This window comes from Photinus pyralis, unplaced genomic scaffold (genome assembly GCF_008802855.1).
Source record: "Photinus pyralis isolate 1611_PpyrPB1 unplaced genomic scaffold, Ppyr1.3 Ppyr1.4_LG3b, whole genome shotgun sequence".
NCBI lineage: Eukaryota > Metazoa > Arthropoda > Insecta > Coleoptera > Lampyridae > Photinus > Photinus pyralis.
In genome coordinates, this window is record NW_022170510.1 from 15,391,899 (window position 1) to 15,409,539 (window position 17,641).

General features: G+C 35.4%; 1 protein-coding gene and 1 long non-coding RNA gene across 7 annotated transcripts in view; one reads left to right on the plus strand and one right to left on the minus strand.

Annotated features, from left to right (window-relative positions):
- The window catches only part of LOC116166312 (homeobox protein abdominal-B), a 441,837-nt gene that overhangs the window by 109,632 nt on the left and 314,564 nt on the right, over positions 1–17,641 (plus strand). The window lies entirely within an intron of this gene.
- LOC116166317 lies at positions 227–6,945 on the minus strand. Its single transcript, XR_004144304.1, has 3 exons — positions 6,550–6,945; positions 5,600–5,945; positions 227–1,106 (listed from the first exon to the last, which is right to left on the minus strand). It is a non-coding gene; the product is annotated as an uncharacterized LOC116166317 (long non-coding RNA).

The following is a 17,641-nucleotide window of genomic DNA, read 5'->3' on the forward strand; positions in this document are numbered from 1 at the left end:
TTTCAACGAGATTGGTTACCTAATATTTAACGACTATGATTGATAACACTTAGTAGAAATCTACACTTATGGTGGTGAGTGATAATGTAAGTGCCTGCGGGATCCCTACACAACATTTATGCCTGATAGCCCAATAGGTGAAGGGATGAAAAGTTATGAATCAATCTATCACTTAATACAAAAAGTGCGCATTATAACGACATCACTTTATCAGCGGAAGTCGCCAAAAAAGAAAGAATTTATTCGATCGGTAATGTTACATTAGTATTTATATAATTTGTTACGTTTTAAATTAACATACCTATACTGAAACAATCCTACCTATCCTTCTACTTCTACATAGTATAAGGGCAGATAAAGATACTTAGTTGTTATGTTAACAAGTCCAACATTCATGTTATTTACACAAAACAGGAATAAAAAAAGGTGTTTAAATATAATTCATTTATGAACAAATATTATAGCTGTACCATTTGCACATATACCTACGCACATAGTCAATTCAGTACCTACTTAGGCATATAACTAGATTATTTGTATCAATGTGTGAATACCTAATGAAATCTATAACAGTTTTAATTTCGTGGGAAGGCTGGGTACAATTGGAAATCACACTAACGTAAACGTATAGATATAAATAGTGCCCTGAGAGCTAATCTTGTCGCTTTCCGACGGTTGAGTAGTAATAGTAGGTTAAATCTTAATGGTATTCTAAGTCTTAATATTCCCGATGATATTCCACACCGCAAATTCTTCCATGCGATATAATGTGGTACCATATCTTTGACTGCCTGAAATTTCCATCCACATAGGTGGATGGTAAGTAGTTCAGTTTGCTCATTGCAATATTCAAACACCGTTAAATCCTGTAGAATTCTCAAAGCTTTGCCATACTTCAGGTGTAAGTAGATAATTAAGAATTGCATCTAGGCGATGTTCTTCACCAAGCGCGATTTGGCGCATAGTCTTCATCTCGTGTAGAAACTTGATCTTCATCCAGGCATCCTTTAAATGTTTGTCACGTACCTATAACTAGCAATAATTGCGCCTCAGTTATACTTCATCGGTTATAATATCGTCACTGGGTCACTGCGCAAAGTACCATGCTGAAAATGGAAAGCCATTATGTGTGCAGAAAAATTCAGAGTCATATTTATGTACACTGTTACTACAAATGTAGGTACTATAAGTATACCTATACATTATAAGTATTTTGTATTTGCATATAAGTACCTAGAAGTGCTGCTTAGCTAATTGATCTAATTTTACACCTACGTATACTGTCAGTACCTATAGTAGCTATCGTAATACCTATAGGTACTTATTGAAACTATAATTGCTCCAAAACATATAGTTATAGATAGATCTATACAATAACAATAAAGCATAACTTTATTTCAATTGTTGTGGTAAGGGACCTCTTATAAGAATAGAACTTGTCTCCCTATCACAATATGTCAACACACAGGGCGTTACGAAATTCGCGTCCACAGACAATGGAGGTTTAATTAAACAGAAAACCCTATTACGCTTTTGCGATCAGACAAACACTTTTCAAGCTACGAGGTTGCAACAAAAATGAGAAAGAAATGAAGAATGATTTTTATTTTAATTAATAAATAACTAATAAAACGAACTTGTGGCATAAATGAATTTAAACTTACTTAATCTACGTTGATGATTCCATATTCTAATTGTACGTGGATTCCCATTAGCTCATTAGATTGTGTTATGATGATAACTGAAAACCCAAGACACCAGAAGTCCAGAACGGATAAATAATGCTATTTAACATGTCCAAATACAACTATACAACAACTATATAGTTTAAATTTAGTCGTGCCATGTACTCGTATCTTGAAAAGTATTTGTCTGTCATCGCAAAAGTGTAATAGGGTTTTCTATCCAGTTTTGTCTCAGAACTAACCCCCATTGTCCGTAGGTACGAATTTCGTAACACCCTGCATAAGGCTACCAGATATATAAATAGTGCTAAATTAGAACCAAAGATTTTAGTTATTAACGGATTCAAAATTGAGTCTCAGTTATTCAATTCCTCATCAATTACTCAACTTCACAAACGAGTGAAAGCAGGTTCAAAACATTATACATATCCAGCCCTTAACAAACAAAACCGGAGACAGTCTTGTAATGCAACCTTTTAAAAACGGTACCTATACCTACTTGTCCAGATTACTTGGGAGTTTTAACATTTCCAAATTATTGTTGCATTGTCTATTATCTATTTCAAAAAGTTGTCAGTGGTTATTGGTTAGTTTTTTTGTAAGCTTTGATATGTGCTATACAATTAATTTTTAATTTTTTTATGTATAAGTATTAGGTAAGTTTTCAAAATGATTTTCAAGTAGCTATAAGGTCAAGTAACATGGAAAATCTTCTAGTTGAATCGCAATGCACCACAAATACTAAGCCTGCACATACTATGAGTTATAATTTTTTTATGAGAGACAGTACTTCAAATTCGTGGCTCACGAAATGGGTCCTCCGTAACGGTGAGAGATACAGTGTAAGTCACAATTTCCCCTTTTTATGAAATTTTGAAATTGTTGACAAATCTTTGAAAATAACCGAGATATCACCGAAAAAATGAAAATGTCTAATTTCGCAGGTGGACCATTTTTAGGTTGACAGTTTTTCGAGTCCAATTGCTAAAAGGGAACAGATTTGAAATTCCTCACAAATTTACTCGGTTTAAATACAAACCTCGAGTGTAATTCAGCAGGACAATTTAACGAACAAGAAATTCCCCAAATCAATCAATTATATTGACAAATGTCAAACTAGTCATATGGGAAGGATAATGCGATAATTGGTTAGAAAATGAATAAGTGAAAAAACACTAATATAATGAATTTGGCGCTGGAAGAGTTGCAGGTAACTTTGGCCGCTGTCAAGGTGACAATTGCACTGCGGCTTATGCGATTTTTTATACATGAGTTGAATTGTCACTGAAACATTCACCGGTATACATTTATCATCACAGTGCGTTCGAGATAAGATGGTCCCCTCAGTATCTCACATATATAATTATACCTACTTGACAGATTTTTCGCATCTCGCCAAATAAAATATAGGTACATTAAGGTGACTCTTATATCGAACGCACTATATATGATAATTTATTTAACAAACTCATGGAAGTTTCTGGAGTTTCTATGAGTCGAATATGAAAACTTTTGAAGCAAAAATACCGTTACATAAAAATAGATGATGTATACAGGGTGTTTTTTTTTGGGAGCTTTAGTTAAACGTTTCTGCGAAAGTGAAATAGGTATAGGATTTTGAAAATTTGTACTTAAGAGTTACTCCCCTGGTTACTCCGAAGGCCAAATCGATGTAAAATATTTTCAAAATCCGGAAATACCGGAGGTAGCTAGTAACTTAGTTATGTTAAATGGCAACCCCTAATTTTTATTGCATTTTTGGATTCTACGGGAAATTTAGTACAATACAATGTATGGTTTTTAAGTTCTTTTGACTTGTAATAAAAAATGGCGAATGTAGACGGTACCTACTTTGAAAACGGTTGTAGTTATGGCAACCCATTTTTACCAGTGCATAGAGCAAGAATAGGACTTTCTTTTACCTAGTGTACTTAAGAAAAATTAAGTTTCAAAGACTCAAAACTCAGTTTTTTCAATGAAATGACCATTTTATTACATTTGCATTTGAAAGAGAATGAAAATTGGCATATTTTCATATTATATGTTTTTATAGGTAGCTATAATGTTTAACAGTTTCTGATTTATTCCCATTTCATTGAATTGATAACATTTTTTTCGGATTTTCTTTGTAGTAATAGGCCATGATTTAATGACAATCGAATTGTAAACAAATCAAGAAAAGGATTCTTTAACATCATTGATTCTAATCGAAATAATTAATTAATTAAAAAAGGCAACAAAATGATCAGCTAATTGGAAAACACAAACTTATACAACGTTTTTTTTAAATGCGAACATACGATCACAATTAAATTCCAAAAATCTTCATGTGTATACAACCACTGCTTGCCATTTTTCGATTATTGAAAAACTTATGTTAACCTATAACAGGTGACGGATTAGTGTCACTACATTTGTTTAAAATTCGGTTGTCATAAAATTATGGGCGACAACTAAAAAGAAAATCCGAAAAAAATGGTATCAATTCAATAAATTGGAAACTGTTAAAGATACATATAGGAACATGTAATAGCACAATATATCAATTCTGATTCTATATCAACTGCATAATAAGAAAATGGTCATTTCAATTGAAAAGTCTGAGTTTTTCTTTGAAGTTTCTTAAATTTGGAGCTCCATAGATGCGGTCGTACGCAACTTACTTTTTTTAGGTACACTAAAGAAAGTCCTATCCTTTCTCTATGTCCTGGTAAAAATGGGTTACCACAACTACAACCGTTTTCAAGTAATCAAGGTACCGTCTGCATCTGTCATGTTTTTTTTTATTAAAACCCAAAGTAACTTAAAAACCATAAATTGTAGATACCAACATGTGGGTATCAAAAGAACTGAAATTTCACGTAGAATCCAAAAATGCAATGAAAAATAGGGGTTGCCATTTAAAATTACGAAGTTACTAGCTACTTCCGGTATTTTCGGAACTGCCACCATTTTGAAAATATCTTGGAAAATATTTTACATCAATTCAGAGTACAAATTTTCAAAAACTTACCTATTTCGCTTTCCCAGAAACGTTTAACTATAGTTCCTAAAGAAACACCCTGTAGATACGAATAATACAAGCATACTTTAAATCTGTGATACAAGCATACTCTGACAGAAAAAAACGGGTATTTCATTAGAAATTCATAGAAATTCTGGTGCTTAGTTATGATCTAATTGATTATTTCCAATAAAAGGCACGATGAATATTTGGTTATTGGTAGAGAAATACCAAAGGGTAGGCAGATACGTAAAATCATTGAATAAAAATTTTATTCAATGGTAAAATTCATGCATTTTGAATAGATGGTAAAATTAATAAAAAAAAATCGTTACCCAGTAGGTAAATAAGTATTTAACAGTTTAATTTTATTCTCACGCTTTGCCTACCATTTGAATAAGTACCTATACTTTATCTATGAATCTCCAACTAAACAACATATAACAAAGAAAAGTTGATACCATTACACGCGAGATTATAGGCATGTAGGAATTTCTGCATTACTATATCCCGAAACCTTTTATTCTGGAAAGTTAAATGGTATACGGCAGCTAAAAGAGCGTCAGTGAATTAACCTACCAAAGGGGCCAATTTCGTTTAATGAATGTAATACAACACCCCTACCTAGCGTTGGCTCTGCACTAATTACAGTAGCTGTGTGTAACGGTTTGTTGAACGAAATTGGATACAAAACATAAGATCGCAATTATCCGCATATATACTTATACATACTGCTTCGTAGTATTTACTAAAGTGAGGAACAAATCTCATTTGGAAAATTCAAATTAGTACAAGCTACAACTTAAACCCTATTTCTAATAGCGGGCAAACAAAAGGATTAACAAATAAATCCGTAAACCTAATAAGCTGCAATTATAAAATTTCAAAGTCTCTAAAGATAATTTCATACCCGTAGGCTATTTGCAATAGCTTAGAAAGACAGTAAAATGATATTCTTAGGAGAAATGCTTGCGCCTGGCTTTTATACTTGCAATTTGTTCCCCCTTTTGACCTTCCAAGCTCCAACTCTTAAGCATCCACGACCACCCAAGACGGTTACGTCACAATTTCAAGCATTTGATCTTCTTAATTACTGCGCAGACCAATTGCTTTCTTCTTCTCTGAAAATTATAACCTCTCACAAATTCAATTCATTTTACGATTCATCTGTGCTTCTCATTTTAACTTCGTACTGCATTCCTTAATCAAAATAATTCGACAACAGCTATTCAGCTTAATGGAGTAGGTAACTGCATCTGAAAAAAATTCAAATAAAAGTACGTTGCATCTTATAATTAACATATTTAGATAATTAATTTCCCACATTAGTTTGAATTTGCACATAAATTAAGTTTTAGTAGAGTGCTAACGAGTGAGAAGGCTCAGATAAGCATCCAACAAATCTAATAACAAACAAACCTTTTAAGCTACTATTGACCTTATTAACATGTTGTAAATCAGTAGAAGTGTAAAGTGTCGGCAAAAGAACCACATCAGTTATCAATTAAGTTGCGTAACTCTTTCCCTTGTAAGAATTCAATTTTGCTATTGTTAACGATTGAATTTTATTTAATTAATAATAACGTTAATTGGATAGCTAAGACGGATTTCCGGGTACGCATCGTATTTAATTAAATAAAGCAGAACCTAAATTAAAACTATAGACATCATTTGTGATGAATACAAATAATTTATTTCTAAAAAATATAATAGAGCATTGTTCTAAGCGACAGAAACGAATCATGAAATTATGTTTTAATTTAGATAAAACACTTTTTTGGGTACCACTTCTAAGGTGTAATTATAATGTGGGAATAATTATTTTATAGAGATTAGAGGTAGGTATAGGTATGTACGTACCTTCATACACTGGCAATTCTTGACATTCCTCGTTTCCTGAGTTTCTCATACTGAAACAATGTTGTGGTTGTTTCTCCATTTCGAATAACAGTTATACGCCTTATCCTTTAGATTTATACGTCCCCTCAAATTACTTTTTATTTCATCTGGATATAGTTTTTCTCGTGAACGTCATCAGGGCTGGCGTCATCGGGGCTAATCCTACAACCGCAGCAATACATTAGAATGTAAAATCAATTATATGGTGGTATGACGGAGGTATATATGTGAATTTTGCACGCGTGAATGTTTTAACATAACAAAACCGTTGGTATTCTAGTGCAATGAATTAAGTAATGAATTTTTATTTGATGTGTATATTGGAGTGCATGAAACGTGATAAAATGACTTCAATTTGTTAAGAATATAAACACCTATAATACCTTTACTACTAAATCGATCATAAAGCCGTAGCTATAATGTTTTATGGCTGAACCAAGTGTAGCAGCTACAAGTGGTTTAGAATTGATTTTAACTAGCGTATCTTTTTTTAATGCCTTTTAACGGTGCTAAATGTTAATGTTAAGGACGTCGGTTTAAATAAGTCATACACGCTATAATTCGTACGCGTATAAACGTTATTGATTTCGATACATATTTCAGATATAATCAATGGTTACTAAGTGTAGGTATATGAATGAATTTAAATCGAGTTAATTCCTAATAAATTAATTAGCGCAATAATTGTGTAGGTACTTAATGTTTAATAAATCAGCAGAAATTACTATACCGCATATTCATTAAATACCTATATGATGTCCTATAAATATTTAAATTAATCAATGTTAACATTTTATGAGGTCGATATGGTTGACTTATTCAATTGTTTCTTCTGTCTTGCTGTTTTCACTTTCATTTTAATTTCATTACGTTTATTAGCCAGTAGACAGATTTGCTTGTGATCGAGAATTCAAGGGCACCTTCAGACACAAAAAAGTTATCAAATCCTGTGAAAAGTATTTTATACTTAGGTATACGGCCCTTGAATTATACCCATCGTTAAATATTAGGTACCTACTAATTACAATGTATGTACAGTTGTATATCACCTGAACATTTTTTGCGATAAGGTTTTCAGAAAAAAGCTGAAACTTTTGATTTCAGTTTTATTTTTTATTTTATTTTTTATTTGACTTATATGTATGTTCCTATATAAAGATCATAAGTCCATTTTTGAGAGCACCTGACACAAAACTTCGTCTTAGTCACTAATAACTTTTACGAAAGTACAATATTCAATAGGTACCACCTGAATTTAGCACCGTTTAGATTGTAAATATTTTCCGATTTATCAGGTACCCCGTACCAACACGGAAATTTACTCGTTTAACTATACCTATACCGAGATATCAATGTACACAATTCCATTATAGAATCTACCATCATAGCGATTGATATCAACCCAAAAAAAGAACATTGAACCCACATGTGGACCTATACTTTGAGAAGAAAGCGCAAGAAGGGTTTTGGGTTTTGGTGATCTTTTTTAAGTTACCTAATATACGGTTTTATTTTCAATAGAGGTACCTAACAAGTTTTAAGGGAAATCATACATTTATACCCGAATGGGAATCCGAGCCATGGGTTCATTAGATACGTATTTGGACATTCGTGCCTATTGTTTAGTAGATTCGATTTACTTACTGTAAGTTACTGGAATTTTACTCATTTTGCTATAGTAAATTGTATTGTAAGTGTACAATACAGTATAGTCAGCTACCCTTAGTACTGGGTGCGGCCAAACAAACAGTGGCAGTGCAGTTGTGTTCCCCCACTACATCCGCTGTGGTGGTAATGGGAACCGTAGAGGGGACACATTACGTCCGGTCACTCACCCCATTTTTAGTACCTACTTAGCAATGGTTTGGAGTGAAGAGCATCGCGGCTTCGCCGTTCGCACGTTTTTCGCGCATTTTTGCAAAAAAATTTTTTTGTAAAAAGTAGCTTTTAATCTCACTTTGGCTGGCTGGCTGGCTGGCTGGCTGGCTGGCTGGCAGCAAATGTGGGCGCGTAGAAGAACTCTTGTAGAAAGGCAACGGGTGTACGTGTATCTACAGGGCCGTGAAATTTGTCAACCTTAGGGACATGGCTACATGATGTGGGGTTGGCGACATCTGGGCGTCATCCTCGAGCGTAGTATACTAACGTGAAGGTTTTTCAGTTTTTTCCTATCTTCAACTACAGTTTTGGTCCGATTCTTTTGAAATTGGTGTCGTCGGAAAGATGTTGTAAACGCGCACAACTCCTGCGTGGCGGAATTTTGTTTTTTGTCATAGGGGCGAAATTAACGACCTTTTGCGAGGCGGCGCGCGCGTCTTCGAGAAGTAGTCAGGCGCCTTTTACCTTCCGTTGCGAACTCACGCCGTTTAACGTTTCGTGAATCTCGAATCGCTGTCTCTCTTTCTCGTGTCGCCAATAGAAGTGAATTGCGAGTGAACGGGACGTCGGAAGTGGGTACCGTAAAAGAGAATGTGGTAGCCCCGACACGATCTCACTGATGGTGGAGTCAAATCTTCAAACGCGAATTGCGGTGAACGGGACGTCGGAAGGAGGTACCGTCAAAGGGAATGTGGTAGCCCCCGACACGATCTTCCTGATGGTGGAGTCAAATCTTCAAACGCGAATTGCGGGTGAACGGGACGTCGGAAGTGGGTACCGTAAAAGGGAATGTGGTAGCCCGCGACACGATCTCACTGATGGTGGAGTCAAATCTTCAATCGCGAATTGCGGGTGAACGGGACGTCGGAAGGGGGTACCGTCAAAGGAAATGTGGTAGCCCCCGACACGATCTTCCTGATGGTGGAGTCAAATCTTCAAACGCGAATTGCGGGTGAACGGGACGTCGGAAGTGGGTACCGTAAAAGGGAATGTGGTAGCCCCCGACACGATCTCACTGATGGTGGAGTCAAATCTTCAAACGCGAATTGCTGGTGAACGGGACGTCGGAAGGAGGTACCGTCAAAGGGAATGTGGTAGCCCCCGACACGATCTTCCTGATGGTGGAGTCAAATCTTCAAACGCGAATTGCGGGTGAACGGGACGTCGGAAGTGGGTACCGTAAAAGGGAATGTGGTAGCCCGCGACACGATCTCACTGATGGTGGAGTCAAATCTTCAAACGCGAATTGCTGGTGAACGGGACGTCGGAAGGAGGTACCGTCAAAGGGAATGTGGTAGCCCCCGACACGATCTTCCTGATGGTGGAGTCAAATCTTCAAACGCGAATTGCGGGTGAACGGGACGTCGGAAGTGGGTACCGTAAAAGGGAATGTGGTAGCCCGCGACACGATCTCACTGATGGTGGAGTCAAATCTTCAAACGCGAATTGCGGGTGAACGGGACGTCGGAAGGGGGTACCGTCAAAGGAAATGTGGTAGCCCCCGACACGATCTTCCTGATGGTGGAGTCAAATCTTCAAACGCGAATGCGTGTGGACGGGGACGTCGGAAGGGGGTTACCGTCAAAGGAAATGTTGGTAGCCCCCGACACGATCTTCCTGATTGCGTGGAGTCAAACTTTCCAAACGGAAATTGCGGGTGAACGGGGACGTCGGAAGGGGTACCGTCAAGGGGAATGTGTAAGCCCCCGACACGATTTTCCTTGATTATGGAGTCAAATCTTCAAAAACGCGAATTGCTGCGTGAACGGGACTCGGAAGGAGGTACCGTCAAAGGGAATGTGGTAGCCCCCGACACGATCTTCCTGATGGTGGAGTCAAATCTTCAAACGCGAATTGCGGGTGAACGGACGTCGGAAGTGGGTACCGTAAAAGGGAATGTGGTAGCCCGCGACACGATCTCACTGATGGTGGAGTCAAATCTTCAAACGCGAATTGCTGGTGAACGGGACGTCGGAAGGAGGTACCGTCAAAGGAAATGTGGTAGCCCCCGACACGATCTTCCTGATGGTGGAGTCAAATCTTCAAACGCGAATTGCGGGTGAACCGAACGTCGGAAGTGGGTACCGTCAAAGGGAATGTGGTAGCCCCCGACACGATCTTCCTGATGGTGGAGTCAAATCTTTAAAAGCGAATTGCGGGTGCACGAGGAAAGTGGGAAGCGGTTAGTGAATGTAGTAGCCTTCGACAAGATCTGTTATTGATGGTTGAATCGAAAGTGGCTAATAGAATACTGATCTGCCACACAAAAATGCGCTGAAGTCCCTTCGATCTCAAACGAGGACTTTGATAATTTTTTTATTTTTCTGACGAGTAACACTCAAAACTGTAAACATTTAAAAAACAAATAAATCTTATACCGAGCTCTAGCTCACGACAACATGAATGACAAACAAAATTCGATTCCAACAAAATTATAAAATAAACAATGACTACAAACATAAATACAAATTTAGAAGACAAAATGTATCAGAAGTAATATCACTAATCAAATTGAATTGAATTTAAGTAGCTCAGAAAACTATTAAAGAAAATGAGTTACGCATGCGCAATACAGATTGTTGAATATCGACTTCGCTTTACTTTAATTCGAGGTGCCTACATAGGTACAATATTTCATTTAAGTATCTTAACAAAGAAAAAATGGGACTGCCCAAATACGAGTTCGCAATTTTCTTGCATGTGCATAGTTGATTGAGGTGTAAAGAACATTTACTAATAACACAGAAAACCGAACATTCATATGTTCTTTGTATCTAGAATTATGAAAGTAACCTTTTTTTTTTAGGTTTCGGCAGTTTTTAGATTGTAACCTTTTGGCCCGAGAGTCTACGTAACTGAAATTGCGGTCTACCTTATAACCTTAAGACCATGTGCACCAATTTTCAAAGCAATCAGACGTTTCTAATCAAAGTGTTATCGTGCACACGGACAGACAGACAGCAACACAAAATTATAAACGATCTCGAGTTAAAGTTAATGAGCATCAATGCAATAAAACGAGAATGAAGTAAAAGGGAAAACGAAAACCACACAAAGAACAAGAAAGTTCAGGTATAGTAATTACGAACAAAATAGAAACAAAGAGCAAGAAAAAACAACGGATATTACGAAGAATAAAAAATTGGTTCTTAAGAAACAAGAAGACGGGTATAAAAGAACTGAAGCAATGCGACTGACAAAAAATAAAGCAGAACAAGAAAATTAAAAGTTCAGGAGGCATGAGCAGCAAAAAGATTTGAAAAAAAGGAGAAAGGACAAAAGAGACTTTGAAGGTTTGAAAGTAGAAGTACGGGAAGAAACGAGAGAATTAATTGGAAGAAGGAATACACAACGAGACAGTACGAACAAGTATAAATTGTGCACAACTCTTGTGCAGATGAAGCCCATTTTTTAAATACCGAAATAGCTTAGTTAATAGTTGGGAATAAGGAGTAGTATGCTATAGTTATCATTCTTGGTAGATGATTAATGGGGAGGAGGCTCTTGACACTACACGTTTAAAAGCCGCCTGGCATACATTCAAAATCTACTTTATATAATGCAAGAAGAATCAAGTCCTTAGAGAAATTTTCCAAAATATTGCATTTTCCCTTTGTAGGTAGGTACCTTCCTCCAACATTTTACAATTTACAAAAAAAATTCAAAATGTAATCTAGTTACCCGTAGATGAGTGTAAAACTTTCGATTTTAAATTTTTTCTTGTAAATTTAAGTATAGAGTGTGACCCGTCCTTTTTTTCATTTTTGGTTCTTTATCTCATTCCGTAAAAATCCAATATGGCGTTCATAAGAAATAAGAACGTAGTATCCTGCAGCTTCTAGATGTAGCGTGTTATGGGAATTCTGAGAACCGATTCAGATTCTACGAAATTTTAAAAAATTCAAAAATTTCAATGCGTTTTTAGTCACAGAGACCTCTTGTCCCCCATTTAACCTGCACTGTCTCTCCTACCGTTACGGAGATCGCAATGGCATTGGTTGAAGTGTTTAAACAATGGCAATAGTAAGCCACGTATTTGAACCACCCTGATCCTGTACACTGTACAGTCTTTTTAGAACCAAAGTGGCAATTTGTTATGATAAAAACTAAAAAATCTTCTCAAACCGAAAAAGTTACACTGATTTTAATCATAATTTTCGCGTGGTCCTATTTTATTATTTAGTTTTTACTTGACATTGCCCAACGCGAGAAAACAAGCTTGTTAAGGTACTGGCGACTAAACTAAAATCTATACAGAAACCGCAATAGGTGTTCTAAAACTCTTTTGGTTGAAACGAAGAAAAAATATTTCAATATAAATGCTTCATACCTCACGGTAATTACGCACAACGTGAATAAACGTTTTTTATAGATTCACGTGCGCAGTCAGATTTTAATGTTAATACAACGGCGGGCGATGTTGTTGACACGTGAAGCAGAATTTACAATGAATAAAACAAGAATAATGGTTAATACTTCTGTATGTACAGTACGTCCATTTGCGGTCGATCACCGCCTATATGGACATCAAAGCGTGCATTGATGAGTTAGTGACTTGCAAATCAATGAATATCGAAAACAGTACATATACACTACATCCCCAAATTGAAGCATTCAATGAGCATGATCGTATTCAACACGTTATAATTGTCACACTGTGATAATAAATGAAACTATCATTTTTAGTTTCAATTACACGTTAAAACATTTATTACTGTGGCAAAAAATATAGTTACACTTTCCTATGAAAGCTTTCGTAAAGCTCTAGCTCTTGTTTGCACCTTCACAATTCCTTCCGATTTATTTTAATTTGCTATAGAAAATGGCAAACATTTTGGAATATTACGGCGTTAATCATCGTATGGCATCCTCAAAATCGTTTTTATTTTTAATTAGCGACAGAACCTTTCATCATAACACAATGAGGCTGATCGAGTCTTTGAAATAAGTAACAAAAAACAACCGAAATCTTTTATGGTGGCTTATAGTGAAAAAGAATGTTTGTAATAGAGAAATGGTTCTCACAATTTCTAAGAAAGTTCTTAATTGATCAGGATGTATCATCATTAAGCATTATACGTACTTTTACAATTTAAGTGAAACGGTTTCTTCTTTTTTGCTTTCATTTTATATAAACTACACTTGATTACATTTTAACAATCAACTCTCTTGCAGTACACACAAAGACACGATCTAGTTTGTAGAAAGTTGAGAATTTGGTGAAATTAAGTTAAGCAGCTGCTAAATTAAGCTTTACAATTAAGTAAAGGTAATTTTTAGTTTATTGTGCAATTTTCTATGGGAATAAACTTTCTATAAATGCATAGTAATCGTTACTTAATCTCATTAAGAACTTAAAAAAAAACGATTGTGTACACTTTCTACCAGTACTCCTATGCCTATATGCCCATAATGAATTAAATAATAACATAATAATACATCATTGTGTATGGCAACGAGAAGTAATTAGATTTTCAACTTGAAAGGTCAATTTCCAATTGTGAAACAATCAATCAAATCCAAAGGCTTAGTTAGTCGTGAACAAATCTGCATTTTACATTACACACCAGGCCCATTTTATCAAAGTATCGGTTTAAGACCTTATGTTACTTCATTATCTGTGAGTAGTAATAGCACAGGGGATGCGATGACGTTGACGATTATAAGTGTATACGTAAGAGCAGGGGGCCCAATTAAGGTTTCTGTAGGCCAGGGGCTAAACATATTAGACGGGCCCCATTCCTATAAAAAATAGATTATAATTTCAACAAACGCCAAATTTAGCCTATGCCTGATATTAATTTAATCTGTATAAATAATAAATAATACTACATCCTTAGAGTGGGGCCCTTAAGAAAAGACAAATATTCAATCATTTTCAAAAACTAAATTCTCCTCATACATTAAAGATATTGATACTTCCGCATATCCAAAATCAAAAAATGAACCAGAACAACAAAATATATGTAGCACAATGGGCTGGTGTTCAAAATGTACTACATTTATTTTTAAAATCCCCATACTATTCGTTTACTTACTTTGTATGACCGATCATTTAGATACAATCTTTGCTTCCATACCGGAATACTAATACATTTTTTTTTCAGTTTACATTATGCATAAGCAGTTGAAACAGGTAGAAATTCCAACAATCTTGACCTAAGTTATGACTAGAATTGTTGACGATATGACTTTGTTGAAGGATGCGGTCGTAACCAAAACCATTTCAGTGAAATCGCGAATTTTTTGATTGCAATAAGAAACTAGTTCGTGCCACAGAACTTAGGTATGGCACGGCGTCATATTAAAAATTTGATTCATTATGAATTCAAAGTGGAACTCGTGAATAGACCTCATTTGAATATTATGACAGCATACGTGAACTTACGGAGTACCTAACTACGAAATCTTAAATGAGATATTCATAGGACCGATTCCATTTTAGTATCTATCTTCAGTAACTGTATACCACATACCCATTTCTAATGTTTTGAGTACCAATGACTATTAATTTTTAAAAAATTTTCAAAAATAAATATACACGGAATTAATTCTTGAAAATTGGAAAAATTGAAATTAACAGCTGGACAGTGAACGTTGTCAAAATTGCATCTCAAAATATGCGCATTAAAGTAATATATACACCGTTTAAATAAATTTAAATGACATATGAGGGGGGGGGGGGACTATGGTTCTATTAAAAGGTTCAATGGATTAATATCAATTAAAAATCCGATTCAACTGAATACCGAACAATCCTCAAGATCTTCACACATACATCATTTTTACAAAGGTTGATTCTGTCCCACCAGATTAGCATAGCTTAATCAAATTTTTTGAATCGGCATTAGTTTTACTTTTACTCAAGGTGCCTACATACAAAACTTCATTTAAATATTATATTAACAATAAACTTTCTTTCAAACTAGAAACCATTTTTTTAGGAATCTTACATCCTGAAGAATATGTGCATCCATTTCTAAACAATTTGTACAGAAAGTCATCGTGCCACACGAACAGACAGACAGCAATACAAAATTATAAACGATATCGAGGAAGTTCTGAACGATGCGATCAAACCATATCGACAATACATCAAAGGGAATATTGGGGTGCATTTGTACTAGTAAGTAGTGTATACGCGGCGTTGACCGCCACGGGATAGTCATTAAACTCAGCGTATATGTTTGACGGTGCAAACTATCATTCTGACCAAAAAATCCAGAGAAGTGTTGTTACAATGTCTGTCCAAACACAAATGGCAATTGAACTGTTTTTTTTTTGTAATTTCAAAAAGTAATTATTTTTATCTTGATACTTTTTCGCACCCCCGTTAAAGGTGAGTCCAGGGTCATACTGAAGTAGGCATTTTTTACAAAAACGGAAACAGTAAAACCTGGGGTAAAGACATCAGTTATATGATTTGATCCCTCGGTGTTATGGAAAAAATAGTACATCCTATATTTTCAAGTTAAAATTTAGTGCAAACAATTCAAAGGGGGCAAGAAATCCATCCAGCCAGGAGACGTTCGCTATAGAAGCATATAAGACCTCTCAGATCATAATTTCTTTACCATTAAAAATATAAAAAAAATGTAGAAGCAACATTGTGCATAATTAACGTCGCCATGTTTCTAAAATATTTCTGATCACCACACCAGTGGTGCGCCTTATTCCAGTGGTGTATCAAACTTTTTTTAAATGAATAACTCCATATTTTATTGAAGAATTGGAAAGTACGTGAAGGATACTTATTGTTACGTAACGTATGCCCTTAACTTTAATGACTTAGCTGACACCCCCCTAAACAAATTATAGTTCGGGATATCCGAAACTAAAAAATTCTATTGATACCAAAAACACCCAGCGAGTCCAGGTTGTGGTTGTGCCGTCAACAGAAAGGTCGTCATTTCGACCATTTATTTTAAGTTGCTGACCCCTTTGTTCGTGTTATTATTTTCACTTTAGTGGTTGTAAACCTACCCAACAGTTTATTAAGGATCCTTAGATCCTTTATAGTTTTGTATTGTCGTCCGTCCGTCCGTGTACGCTCTAATCTAACTCTTTTTAAAAGTGGCCCATTGTGTTGAAATTGTGTACGGATACTTTGGACATTAAGGACGGACGCTACTGATTTTCAGAAAGCTGGTTCAACAGGAACAAAAGTTATAGGACTTCGAGTGAATCGGAAACAGGAAAAAACTGTGGGCTCAATATAATAGAAATCAACATATTTCATTCCCTAGGTCATGTATCGTGTTCGGACTTTCGCTAGATTATTCCCTATGACTCTTAGATGTGTAACAATTCCATATAACTCTTCTTTGTGGTATAGGTCAAAAGTTTTAGAGCAAAATGTATCCAAAATTGTTCTTTACATATGAATTTGGAGCTGTAAAAGCTTTCAAACGCATTATCTTGATGCTGAAAGAGTACATCACGTGCACATTTGATAACCGCATCTGTGTAACCAAAGATGTGAAATTATTTTTCTGAGGTCACATGGATTTTGATCAAAACATGTCAAAATCGTTATTTATGCACCAAGATCGTTGGGAAAAAGACCAAGAGCATTATCTGAATGCCAAAGACATGAATTTGATGCATTTTTGACGACCATATGGATTTCAAAACATGTCAAAATCGTTATTCATGCACCAATATCGTTAGGGAAGAGACTAAGAGCATGATCTCAATGCCCATGACATGAAATTGATACATTTTTGTTAACTATAATATGTATTTTGGAAGATTAAAATAATGGTCGTTAAAAATGTGATGATAATACTGAGGATCCTTCGATATTTCGTTGTATCGGTTTATTAAATCACATCCTGGTCCCGCGCATTAAATAATTATGAACATTCATTTTCGTAAGACTTTGGTGTCAAATTGTTTAGAAACATTTCACCTATTGCAAATGAGGTTAGCGACATTATTTTATTAGTTTCAAGATAAACTTTTGCATTATTCAAATTGAGGATTAAACGTTAAACCATTAATTTGACAATCATTGTAGCTTCGTATTTATGATGATATTTGATGTATATGTTCCCCAAACCCAATGCATATTTAATTACTGACTTGATTAACCTATTTTCTTCTTAATTCGTGTCAAAATATTTTGACAAAGCAGCCAAAAAATTGAAAGTTGAGGTACACCAATCAAACATAC